This window comes from Lactuca sativa, chromosome 7, assembly GCF_002870075.4.
Source record: "Lactuca sativa cultivar Salinas chromosome 7, Lsat_Salinas_v11, whole genome shotgun sequence".
NCBI lineage: Eukaryota > Viridiplantae > Streptophyta > Magnoliopsida > Asterales > Asteraceae > Lactuca > Lactuca sativa.
This window is the reverse complement of record NC_056629.2, coordinates 17,195,660-17,209,152: the sequence shown is the minus strand read 5'-3', so window position 1 is coordinate 17,209,152 and position 13,493 is coordinate 17,195,660. Positions and strand designations below refer to the sequence as shown.

At 39.3% G+C, this 13,493-nt stretch overlaps 1 long non-coding RNA gene and 1 pseudogene across 6 annotated transcripts; one reads left to right on the top strand and one right to left on the bottom strand.

Moving 5' to 3' along the window:
• Window positions 1-513: 513 nt before the first annotated feature.
• On the bottom strand, window positions 514-4,080 carry LOC111890971 (uncharacterized). Of its 6 annotated transcripts, none has more exons than XR_002850060.2 (6): window positions 3,923-4,078; window positions 3,761-3,819; window positions 3,471-3,646; window positions 3,320-3,388; window positions 3,126-3,196; window positions 514-2,986 (listed from the first exon to the last, which is right to left on the bottom strand). It is a non-coding gene; the product is annotated as an uncharacterized LOC111890971 (long non-coding RNA). The 6 variants fall into 6 exon arrangements; XR_002850058.2 differs by having other exon boundaries at window positions 3,471-3,614; window positions 3,923-4,073; XR_008225057.1 differs by having other exon boundaries at window positions 3,471-3,819; window positions 3,923-4,080.
• A 1,359-nt stretch (window positions 4,081-5,439) lies between these two features.
• LOC111891034 (uncharacterized) lies at window positions 5,440-7,835 on the top strand (annotated as a pseudogene).
• The last annotated feature ends 5,658 nt before the right edge of the window (window positions 7,836-13,493 follow it).

The window sequence follows — 13,493 nt, the reverse complement described above, 5'->3', positions numbered from 1 at the left end:
GAAATTATTAAAAAGGGGGTTTTTGAATTAACTAAAAACTAAAATTTGTAGTGATATTAAATTAAACGAAAATCGTTATTAAAAACGATTTCAATTATGTTGCGACTTTCCTAATCATGCAACTAGTTCAGATCTGGTTATTCAGAATGTGTTCTATCTAAGTTGGTACTGAGAAAAATAAAAAGCTCTAGTATAATCTCTTTTACCTAAATTAGTTAATCAAAACAAGCTCTTTGAATTAACCCTAACTTTTTACTGTTCAATTAAACAAACTCTTAATTAAATCAGAAAAACAGCTTTATGATATGTGTAAAATTCCCAACAATACCCAATACTTCTCACAAGCTCGGAAGCGTAAAGATATGATTTTTCAGTTTATACCAGACTTAAATCCCAACATAAAACCAATCTGATACTTGTTACTTATACCAGTTGACAAAAACAATTACGGATTCTTTTAACTGATTAACTGGAATGATAAAAATACTATCTAGGTGATTAGACTAACAAGAATTAAAAACCAAACATTTATTAAGCTCAAAACTGAAAAATCTAGATGGAAATACAAAACGAAAATCAGTCTGAAAACTAATCACATGAAAAGTATTAGTCTATGTAGAACCGAAAATAAAAAGTTTAGCCAGACATGGCTAAAAACGAAACTAAACTAGATAAAAGAAACATTTACTGATAAATATACTAAACTAAATGTGTGAGATGATTCGCAATCTTTAGATCTCCAAAAGTCGCTTAAAAGTATCAGAAATCACCTTTAGAAGTGGTTTTCGTCGTCTGGAAGCATCTGATTATGAGGGTTGTATTTATACTCAAGGTGGAAGTTTTCGAAACAAGAATCTAGTAACATGCGATCACAGGTTTTCTTAAAAACACGTATCGGGCCGATTTAATGACGTACATTGATGTTCTGGGCTTTTTTTTGGACAACATGCGATCACATGTTTGGGCTTTTCACATCGGATGACTTCCAGACGACTTAATTTGACCATGGGAAGCTTCGTGGCAAACATGCGATCACACTTGATATCACATTTTTTGGGCCATGTAATCGCAGATTTTGCCTTTTTCACAAACATGAAAATTGTCCCGCATTATGTCTAGGTTTGAGTCGGAGTTACCATTCACGAGATATGGTCAAAATGCTGACAAGGGGTCAAAGTTGCCAGCAACATCCTCTAGCTTCAGATTGCACATTCTATCTTTGTGTGATCAACTCAATCAAATGTTTCTTGACCAAAACATATTTTAAGTATTTCTCAACATCTTCCTTCACTTATAACTCCATTTTAAGCTCCAAACACGCATCCAACTGCTCCCAAAGCACTGCTCCACTCGAATTATCTAAAATTGACATAAAAAATGCTAGCAGTACGAAAATTCTAATAAAATACATGAGATGAACATTATTTAAATAAATGACATGAAAATGTACAAAATATGATGCTAAATGATAATAAAAACTACCCTAAAATATGCATAAAATGGCATCTATCATTAACCCTTTCACATTATCTTTTAAAATTTTCCATCTCTTAGTGGAATTTGCAAAAACTTTATAAATACATTGTATTGTTCCAAAAAAACCTTTAGCTTTACCATAAGTATTAGCCATATCACACAAAGTTAAGTTCAAATATGACAATCACAAGGAGTATAAAAAGCTCCAGAATTTATATCTAAAAGTTTTTTTTTGCACTCCTTGATGTTTTCCTTTTATATTTGATCCATTATCATAACCTTGTCCACACACATTATTAATGTCAAGATCAAACAAATTCAGTTCATTTTGTAAAACATGAAAAAGTCTTTGGCCGGTTGTATCATTTACATCTAGAAACCATAAAAATGATTCTTCAATGCAAACAATATTTGACGAAACATCTACATATCATAAATAATAGGCATTTGCTCTTGGTGACTTATATCGGGAGTACAATCAAGTATTATAGAAAAATATTTTGCATTTTTTATCTTTTTTTAATAATCATAGATTTTATTTCGGAATAAAGAAAATGTATTAATTCATTTTATATCATATGCCCAAAATAATGTTTATGGATACCAAATTCATTTATAATACGTTGTATATGCTCATAATAAACCATGTCAAAATCAGCCAACAATTCAAATAAGCCTAAGAAATTTCCATTATTATCTTCATAAACTTTCTCATTAGTACCACGAAAAGCAAGATTATGTTTAGCAAGAATTTCACAATAGAGATAATTCTCAACAAAACTTGTCTCCAATTACCTTTTTCTTTTTTTTAATTGTTTTTTAGCCACATTATCAATAGTTTTATTTTATTTTTTTGTAATCGTAAATGCAAATTATACCAAGTATTTATATTTTTAACATGTTCCATACTAGTTTTGTCAATTTCTTTAGAATAAACAAGTCAATCTCTATCATATTTTTCCCCATTTGATAAAGTTTTAGTATAATGTGTTGCAGTAAATCTTCTTAAATGTTTATCTTTAGGACCTTTTATAATGGATAAATCTCTTTTAGGACCTTTCAATGCTAAAATATTTATCATATTAGAATCAAGAACATCCTAATTTCTTGGATCAAATATATCAAAAATATGAAAATCAACATTATCATCAACATCAACATTAGGATTATCATTCACATCAACATTATCATTATAATTATCATTAACATCAATATCAACATAATCATTACCATTAAGATTATCTTCATTAACAGTTTTGTTTCATTTTCCAGAAAGTTTTGTGTTTTTTTGTTATACACTTATCCATAGATCTTGCTTGAGTTTTATTTTCTTCTTCAATTTTTTGTTTCTTTTTACGTTTTTCATATCTAGATACATATTTTTTTAATCTAGAAGGCATCGTAAATTATAGAAAAGACAGAAACGACCTTATTTGCGAATTAGGATTTGTAGATTTCTTCTTGGTTCTAGATTTTCCACACTTCAAATCACCAAGAGAAGGTATCAAAACTATATAAAAAATCATAATAAATCAAATAACATATCGGAGACAAAAATTTAAAGAAATCATATTAGATCATAAAAGAACAAATGTATCATTATCAGGAAAAAACGAACAATGATATCATATCAGAAATCCAAAAATTACCTTATGATTTTTGACACTTCAAATTAAAAAAACAATGTTATGCTTCTAAAAAAAATCAGAAAACCTGCAATCTGATATCAAAATTTAGTTGTTAATTCTTACAAATCAGAGGTTATCAGAAACGAAAAATCAAAATTTATGAATTTTTTAGAAATGAAAAAGTAGAAAAGCTGAAATCTGAAATCCGAATTTACCTCCATTCTGTGTTCCTTTTTCCTTCTGATTTACGAAAACTCATAGTTGATGGTTCTGAATTTCAAAATCTGATCAGAAAAAGAGAAACTGATCAGAAATTACTCAATTAGAAATAACAAACCTTGAAAAAAAACTAAAGTTTAATGTTACCTTTGATTTCGAAACCTCAAGGCTCAAGCAGGTAAGATTATGAAGCTTCTGATGTCGAAATTTGATGGTTCTGAATTCAAAATTTAATGGTTCTGATTTCTGAATTCTGATTTGTAAGAACTGAAATCGTTGTTATTTGGTATGCTTCAGAGTTTTGAGAAGAAAGAAAAAGAAGACTGCTATCAGTGAAGAAGAAGAAGATTAGAAGAAATAGAAGTAAGAACTGAGTTGATTGTTATCATTGAAGAAGAAGAAGAAACAAAAGTAAGAACTAAAATCGTTGCTTGTACCATTCCTCCTGTAATGATGTTTCATTCCCGCTCCATCCTTTCTTGCTGGAGACCGCGCGCTGAAAGAGTAATAAAAAAGATAAGCTAATTTTTTTGGACCATTGAATGAACCTAGTCTACTAGGAAATGCAAAATAATTTATGGGCCTATGATTTTTCGGACCTGTCCATGTCCGTTTCTCCTTTTTGGCTTTACACAAAACGATTTTCTCGAAAGCAAAGATGTAACCACATCCTTAAGAAAGTCAAATCCAGCTTCGTTGAGTCCTAGAAACCGAGATAGAGTGTTGCGTTTTTATGTGGCTGTCGTTTAGGGTTTCTGAGAAGAAGAAGTCGCCAAAGCTATTGTCATGCCATCTCCAGCGAAGGTAACTGTCCCATTTACTTCTTAATAAACCCCCTGACCCACTTGTGTTTATATTTTATTTCCCTAGAGATCTCCGATTATCACCTCAAAACTATTCCCGACATGCATCAACGCAAATGTAATGGAGGTGGTGAGGGGTTCATTCCATCCTGAAACAACAACATCGGTATGTGTTTCCGGCTAAGATGTGTCCCTTTGGTGTAAGTCTCCATGTGAGTTTCATACTATCAAGCAAAGGAATAAGTCAAACATGTGCACATATTAATAATATGGATTTTTAGATGCCAAGCTGCATTAATGAAGGCGTTGGCTCTTAGTTTTCCTGCAGACCATATTTGCGATTGTGATGTAGGCATATATGGTGTTGGGTCCGTGATTTTGTTGTATGAAGACAAAACAAGATGCAGTATCTTGAGACTTTACGTTTGAATTAAAGCATGTAAAATGTCCTGTCAACTCCTACTAGGTAAAGCCTTTACCTAGTCATTTAAGTTTGTAAAAATAATAAGATAATATTGCAAGCTAAGAAAGTAGGGTAAGGATTGTTGCTGGACAAGTGGTACCCCTCCATTCAATAATATTTTCATATTATTATGTCCTTATGTTAGCTTTAATTAAACACTAGAAAATGCATACATAAAAGCTCAAAGTGGATGGATTAATTCTCTACAGTTAAACTATTAAAGGCTATTAAGGAAATTTTGTAGTTGAATTATTGGTTCTAAATAATCAAATAATCATATATTAACAAAAACGTTGATTGTTAATACATTAACGAGGCGTGTGTTTTAACAAGACAAATGTGATTCCTAAAAACAAACAATAAGTAGTACTTGGTTTAAAAAAGCGCGCTTGATGCGATGATGCGTCCATTACGTTGCGTTGCGATGGGTTATGGGCAACAAACATGTGGGGCGATGCGACCTACATGTTGCCAGGCAATGCGTCCGCTTCCAAGCGCATCCAGCGCATTACGCATTGGCGCATCATGGTCTGGCCCATTTATTTGAATAATGTTAAAAAAAAAAAAAAAAAAAAAAAAAACCCATGCAACTATTAAATATTTCTGGCCGGCCCTACTTCTACCCTAGAGATCTACGTACCACTGTACCAGAATACAAAGAGGCATGACAAATTGATCACACGATCACAGTCTCACACGACAATCTTGTTCTTCTCTCTTTCTTTATCTATTAGTCTTCTACTCCTTTTCCCTCCTCATTCTTGATCGACAGTTAAGTTAGTAGTTAACCTTTTCTTCTCTTCTTCTCTGTTATTCTTTCTACTCTCATTCATGGATACTACTCTCATTCATGGATACTGAGAATGGAGTTAATGTTTCATCCGGCTTCAAAACAGATCCTATAAGAAAGTATAGTGTGCAAGACCCTAACATTAGAAACAATTTTACATGCACCTTTTGTTTGAAAGTAACAAAGGGAGGTGCAAGCCGTATGAAACAGCACCTTGTTGGAGGTTTTCCGAATGTTACTAAGTGCCCACAATGCCCAGATCATGTTCGGAAAGAAATGATAGATTATATGAAAATGAAACAAGAAGCAAGGGACAACATTCAGATGGTATCAAGGATACAGGACCTTGATGATGACTATTATGGAGATGAAGAAGAAGATTGTATTGAAATAACAGGATGTAGCAAACTACCTCCCAGAAAGAAACCAAAACAGAAAGGGCCAATTGATATGTTTTTCACTCCAAAACCCGAAGATACAATTAAAGGTAGAAAAGGAGGGAAACAACAAACGATAAATGAAGTGTGTCGGAAAGAACTACGGGATAAAGCATGTCAGGAAATAGCAAAATGGTTTTATGATGCAGGTAATGTATTCCTTTAAAGAAGTTGTTACATTTATTTTTTTTGATCAACTTGTTATATGTTTATGATTTTTAATCTTATACTCTTATAGATTATAGAATCTGTTTTATGATGTTATTGTTGTGTACTTGTGTAGGCATTCCTTTCAATGCTGCAACATATGATAGTTTTCATATTATGATAGAAGCAATTGGTCAGTTTGGCCCTGGTATGAAACCACCAAGCATGTATGACTTAAGGGTTCCATTGCTGAGAAAAGAAGTAGCCACCATTACAAAAAAAAAAAAAAAAAAAAAAAAAAAAAAAAAAAAAAACTAAAAAGGGAAGAACACAAGACAGAATGGGCTCAAAAAGGTTGTTCGATCATGTCTGATGGGTGGCGTGATTCAGTCGTGCAAAAAGATATAATCAACTTTTTGGTGAATTATCCACGTGGATCTTTCTTCATGAAATCCATGGATGTATCCGAAGTTTCAAAGGATGCAAAGCTGCTGTTTGGCATTCTTGATGACATGGTTGGGGAGGTGGGAGAGGAAAATGTTATACAAGTTATCACAGATAACGCCTCGGCTTATGTTAAAGCAGGTAAATAATGTATTTTTTTCTAACTTTGTACTTTGTTTTATTTTATTCACTTTATGTTTTAATTAATGTTAATCAAATTTTAACATTTTATGGAATTAAATAACATTTTATGGCTTTGTTTTCATCTTTTTAGGAAAGTTATTGGAAGCCAAAAGACCACACCTCTACTGGACTCCATGTGCGGCACATTGTATTGATCTTATGTTAGAGGACATTGGCAAGCAAATCCCTAAGGTGAAAAGTTCTTTGAAGAGATGTGTGTTGGCAAATGGGTACATATAAACATGATGAGGAACTTTACCAAGCAAAGAAACTTGCATAGACCTGCTATTACCCAGTTTGTGACTCTTAATATTTAACTTATAATTTGTGTAATTATATATATTATTCTGTTATGATGTTATCTAATATTCCAATGTTACATCTGATAGGTTTGCAACATCATTCATCACTTTGTCGCAATTTCATAAGCAAAAAGACAATTTAAGAAAAATGGTTTTGTCAAAAGAGTGGGAAAAAATCAAGTGGGTTAAGGCTAATAACCCAATAGCAAACAAGATTAAAGGCTATTTTATATCAGACTCGTTTTGGAGAAATATTCTCTATTCTTGTAAGTTGACTGGACCGCTTGTTAAGGTCCTTAGAATGGTGGATGGGGAAAAAGCCAGCTATGGGTTACATTTATGAGGCGATGGATCGAGCCAAGGAGATTATTCAGAAATCGTTTCTCAACAAAAAAGAGGAGTACAAGAAAGCTTTTCAGATTATTGATCAAAGGTGGGAATGTCAACTTCACCGACCCTTGCATGCAGCTGGACATTACTTAAATCCTGGAATCTTTTATGATAACAAAATTAACGCTTCTTGTGAAGAAGTTATGACTGGATTATATGCTTGCATTGAGAGATTGGTTCCAGATTCTAGTATCCAAGGCAAGATAACCACCGAATTAGTTACATATCAAAATACAGAAGCTTTATTTAGTAATAAAATGGCAATCAGGCAAAGGAAGACAAAAGCACCAGGTTAGATTAAATGTTAATTATATTATATTAATATTATAGATTTATAATTATGAAGTTAGATTATCATTTTTTCAAACATTGTTTCCTACAGCTGGGTGGTGGATATCATATGGATCTTCAACCCCTAACTTGCAAAACTTTGTTGTACGTGTGCTTAGCCTCACATGTAGTGCAACAAGTTGTGAAAGAAACTGGGGAGTCTTTCAACATGTATGTTATGTGACATTTAGTTTATTTTTTTTAGTTACACATGCACTATGAAATGTCTAATGTGCTTTATCTCTTTCATTGTAGCTTCACACAAAAAAAATGGAATAGATTGGCATAGAGTAGACTAAATGATATGGTTTATGTGAAGTTCAATCGTTCCTTGAATCGTAGAACCAACAGAAAGGACAATGTTGATCCTATCCTTCTGAATGAAATAGATGAGAGCAATGAGTGGTTGTTAGGGAGATTATAGGAGGATAAAGATGATAATTTAGTGTTTGAGGGTGAAGATTTGACTTGGGATGCTGTGGAAAAAGCCTCAGGGATAAATGAGCCTTTTTATGCAACTAGATCATCAAGAGATGATAGAGGAAAAGGAATAGTTGGATCTAGTGGACTTGGGTTGGTTGATGAAGAGATAGAAGAAGATATTGGCATGTCTGGTGATGAGGAGGGAGATATGGATATGGAGCTTGGGTTTCACTTTGATGATGATTGATGAGGGATGACTTAGGGTCTTTATTTTTTGGTTTCATTTTGCTGTTTGCATAACTATTAGATTTGTTTTCATTTTTCATGACCATTAGATTTTGGTTTCATCTTGCATTGACTATGGTAAACATGCATTTTGCATTTTGGTTTTTGCATTATGGTTTTTGCATTATGTTTAACTAATTATCATTACATTTGGTTACATGACTTTTATATTTGGTTTTCGTTTTATATCTTTATTGCTTTTTAGTATATTGTAAACATATATTGGTAATTACTACTTGTGCGCCACACCTACGTGTTGCCAGCACATCCGCATCTCGCATCGCGCATTAGCCTCCCGGACCTTAATCGCATTAGTGCGCATTGCGCTTTTTTAAACCAAGAAGTAGTAGACACTAAACTCCGGCAGCTTCCTTGCAGGCTTCTTCCATCTTGACACGACTATCATCATCCTTCTTGTCACCACTATTCTTTTTGACACGACTACCCTCTACATTCATCTCCATGAGAATACATGTATTTTTGAAAACGTCAACATAATGTTGGTGAGTGCACAGGTATTATTCGATTCGGGGGCTACCCGATCATTCGTATCTCTTGCGCTTAGCAAGAGGTTCAGTAGAGCTCCAGGGAAACTGGATTGTCCATTAGAGGTGGAGATAGCAGATGATAGGACCGTGAGGGTCGACAAAGTATATAGAGGGTGTTCCCTTCAGATATTTGAGGAGCAGTTTTCAGTGGATTTGGTTCCGATTCCCCTGCGCGGGAATAAAGTTATCGTGGGAATGGATTGGCTAAGCCCCAACGGGGCGGTGATTGACTGTGAGCTTCAGCTAGTGAGGGTTCGCACTCCCAGTGGGGGAGAGATAGTGGTTCAGGGCGAGAGGCCCCAGCGAGGATTGACCTTCTGCTCGGCCGCTAGGGCGAGGCGCTACGTTCAGCAGGGTTGCGTCGGTTATGTAGCCTACGTCTTGGATGCCCGGGATAAGGGCAAGACGACGATCGATGATGTTCCTATTGTTCGAGATTACCCGGATGTGTTTCCCGAGGATTTGCCGGGGATACCTCCTGAGAGGCAGGTTGAGTTCAGGATCGACCTGGTTCCTGGTGCGGCTCCGATAGCCAAAGCACCATATCGACTTGCTCCCCCTGAGATGCAGGAGTTGTCTACACAGCTTCAGGAGCTGTTAGACAAGGGTTTCATTCGACCGAGCAGTTCGCCTTGGGGGGCGCCGATCTTATTTGTGAGGAAGAAAGACGGGTCGCATCGGATGTGTATTGACTACCGGGAGTTGAACAAGGTAACGGTGAAGAACCGTTACCCACTTCCGAGGATAGATGATTTGTTCGATCAGCTCCAGGGAGCGTCTTGGTTCTCCAAGATCGACCTACGCTCCGGTTACCACCAGATGAGGGTCAGGGACGAGGATGTACAGAAGACTGCCTTCAGGACCCGGTATGGTCATTATGAGTTTGTGGTGATGCCATTTGGGCTCACCAATGCCCCAGCCGCGTTCATGGATCTCATGAACCGCGTGTGTAGACCGATGCTGGATCGGTCAGTGATAGTGTTCATCGATGACATCTTGGTGTATTCCAAGACGCAGGAACAGCACGAGGAGCACCTGCGGGAGGTGTTGGAGACTTTGAGGAGGGAGAGACTGTTTGCTAAGTTCTCCAAGTGCGAGTTCTGGTTACGCGAGGTGCAGTTTCTTGGGCACCTCGTTAATCAGAAGGGTATTTTGGTTGACCCGGCCAAGATTGAGGCCGTGATGCAGTGGGAGGTCCCGAGGTCTCCATCTGAGATTCGGAGCTTCCTAGGATTGGCAGGGTATTATCGGAGATTTATTCAGGATTTCTCCAAGATAGCAGTGCCGCTCACCCGACTAACCAAGAAGTCGGTAGTTTTTCGTTGGGGGCCTGAGCAGCAGGCGGCGTTCGAGACTCTCAGGCAGAGATTGTGCGAGGCTCCGATCCTTACCTTGCCAGAGGGTGTTGAGGATTTCGTGGTCTATTGTGATGCTTCGATCACCGGTATGGGAGCAGTGTTGATGCAGCGAGGCCATGTGGTGGCTTATGCTTCGAGACAGTTGAAGCCTCACGAGGCTAATTATCCTACCCATGATTTGGAGCTGGGGGCAGTTGTATTTGCTCTCAAGATATGGAGGCATTACCTGTATGGGGTCCGCTGTACTATCTACACGGACCACAAGAGTTTACGATACCTTATGGATCAGCCGAGTTTGAATATGAGACAGAGGAGATGGTTGGACGTGCTGAAGGACTATGACTGTGAGATCCTGTATCATCCAGGGAAGGCCAACGTGGTGGCCGATGCCCTGAGCCGCAAGGTGTCGGCGGCCCCTATCAGGGATTTGTGTATGAGGATGACGGTAACCACTCCTCTGTTGGAGCGGATCAAGGAGGCTCAGATGGAGGGTCTCAAGGAGGAAAGGCAGAAGTGTGAGAGGATAGTGGGTCGAGTAGCTTCGTTCGACTACGACAGCCGGGGTTTGATGACGCTTCATGGTAGGGTGTGGGTACCGTACTGGGGTGGGGTACGGCAGATATTGATGGACGAGGCTCATAAGTCTCGATTTTCTATCCATCCAGGGGCGACGAAGATGTATCGAGATCTTCGACCTGATTATTGGTGGCCCTGCATTAAGCGGGACGTCGCTTGGTACGTTGAGAGGTGCTTGACCTGCCGGAAGGTCAAGGCGGAGCACCAGAGACCTCACGGCAAGATGCAGCCGTTGGATATTCCCGTGTGGAAATGGGAGGACATCACCATGGATTTTATCACCAAACTTCCCAGGACCGCACGTGGAGTAGATTCGATATGGGTAGTGGTGGATCGGTTGACGAAGAGTGCCCATTTTATTCCGATCCAGGAGAGTATATCGGCGGAAAGGTTAGCTGATATCTATGTGCGAGAGATTGTGGCACGTCATGGAGTGCCGGTATCGGTGGTGTCAGACCGAGATGTTCGCTTCACGTCCAGATTTTGGAAGCGGTTTCACGACGAGATGGGTACTCGTCTCCATTTCAGCACCGCTTTCCATCCTCAGACTGACGGGCAGAGTGAGAGGACGATTCAGACTCTCGAGGACATGCTTAGGGCATGTGTTCTGGATTTCGGGGGCTGTTGGGATACGTATCTTCCCTTAGCGGAATTCTCGTATAACAACAGCTATCATGCGAGCATTGATCGACCTCCTTTTGAGATGTTATATGGCAGGAAGTGCAGGACCCCGATTTGTTGGGGCGAGGTCGGTCAGCGGGTCATGGGGAGCACCGAAGTGGTGCTCAAGACAACGGAGCTGATCCAGCAGGTCCGTAGTAGACTGCAGACTGCGCAGAGTCGGCAGAAGAGCTACGCCGACAGGAGGCGTTCAGACTTGGAGTTCCAGGTGGGAGACATGGTTCTTCTGAAAGTCTCACCTTGGAAAGGTGTCATCAGGTTCCGGAAGAGGGGCAAATTGGGCCCCAGATTTATTGGTCCTTTCAGGGTTTCGGCCCGGGTGGGTCGGGTTGCTTATCGGTTAGATCTTCCGGAGGAGCTCAGTTTGATACACAACACCTTCCACGTGTCGCAGTTGAGGAAGTGTTTAGTGGACGAGACAGCGGTCGTTCCTTTGGAGGATATCCAGGTCGATAGCGGCTTGAATTATATCGAGAAACCGATAGCAATTTTGGAGCGAAAGACCAAGACCTTGAGGAACAAGGTAATTCAGCTGGTAAAAGTGCAGTGGCAGCATCGGAAGGGGTCTGAATGGACATGGGAGGCTGAAGAAGAAATGAGAACGCACTACCCGGAGTTATTCGCAGATCCAGCCGTAGCAGACTTCGAGGACGAAGTCTGAAACAAGTGGGGGAGAATTGTAACGACCCGTTTCCGGTATGTTAATTAATTTGTTTTGGGCTAAGTTTTCAAGAGGGACTCGGCGAGTTCTAGCCTGACTCGCCGAGTCGGGTCGCGCATCTTGGGCACGCGGGAGCCGGCGACTCGACGAGTCCATATCCTGGACTCGGCGAGTCCATCCGTCTGGGTGAAACCCTAACTCCCCGGGTTTGCTCACTATTTAAACCCCATTATAGCCTCCATCTCGTCACTTTCCCCTGTTAGCACTGTGAGAAACCCTAAACCTTCCTCTTGTGAGCTTATAGTGATTTTATTCCATTTTGGTGAAGGAGTGAAGAAGAAGAAGAAGAAGAAGGAAGCAAGGAAACGAGTTCTAGTGCCAAGATCCAAGGTCAAGGGTGAACTTATTCAGGTATTTTCGGAGTCCCCTTCTGGTTTCATGCTTAAACTTCCCTTAAAGCTCTTTTAAGGGCTATTTGATGCTTGTTCCAAACTCTATGCTTGCTTGATTGTATTATTAAGCCGAAACACCTATGGATCTGAGTGTTGGGGTGTTGAAGAGTCCAGATCCACTGTCTTTTTGGGGTTACATTGCTTATTAGCCATGGATCTACCCTTATTGTGCATATTTTAGCCTTATTTCCCTCATTCATGTAGTTGTGCACGTAAAGTTGGAAACTTTACGTGGTAAAACAGCTTAATGGACCTAGATCTATCATTTGCATGTGTTGGATTCAAGAGAAATCGAGTAAAAATATGTTGCATGGCGGCGACTCGGCGAGTCGGAAGAACGACTCGACGAGTCACGTCGCGGGTCCCGAGTTCTCCAGTTTCTTCAGTGTCGAGTGGACTAGGTGAGTTAGGGAGTGGACTCAGCGAGTTAAGAGTAGACTCAGTAATGGAGGGACTCGGCGAGTTGTTCATACAACTCGGCGAGTCCAAGGCAATCTCCTTAAGGATTAAGAACAACTCGTCGAGTCTGTTCATCTGACTCGGCGAGTCGGATGAAGATCATCTGAGTTCTTGGATCCAGAGGGTACCCGTCGAGTCGATGCCACACTCGACGAGTAACAGCATGTAAGAGTTGAACGGGGAATCTAGGACTCGGCGAGTCGGGTATCCTGACTCGGCGAGTCAGCCCTGAGTAAGTCAACTTTGACCAAGGGTAAAAGGGTCATTTTACCCTGAGTATAGTGCTAGTGATTGATTGAGTGTGTTTATGGATTTGTAGCCGAGGAGATTCAGGAGCAGCAGCCGTTAGCTTTCCGAGCCACACACTCATCCGCTAGCTTACGAGGTGAGTCTCCTTTCTGTAGGAACGGGTCTAAGGCCACAATGCCGGCCCGTCCA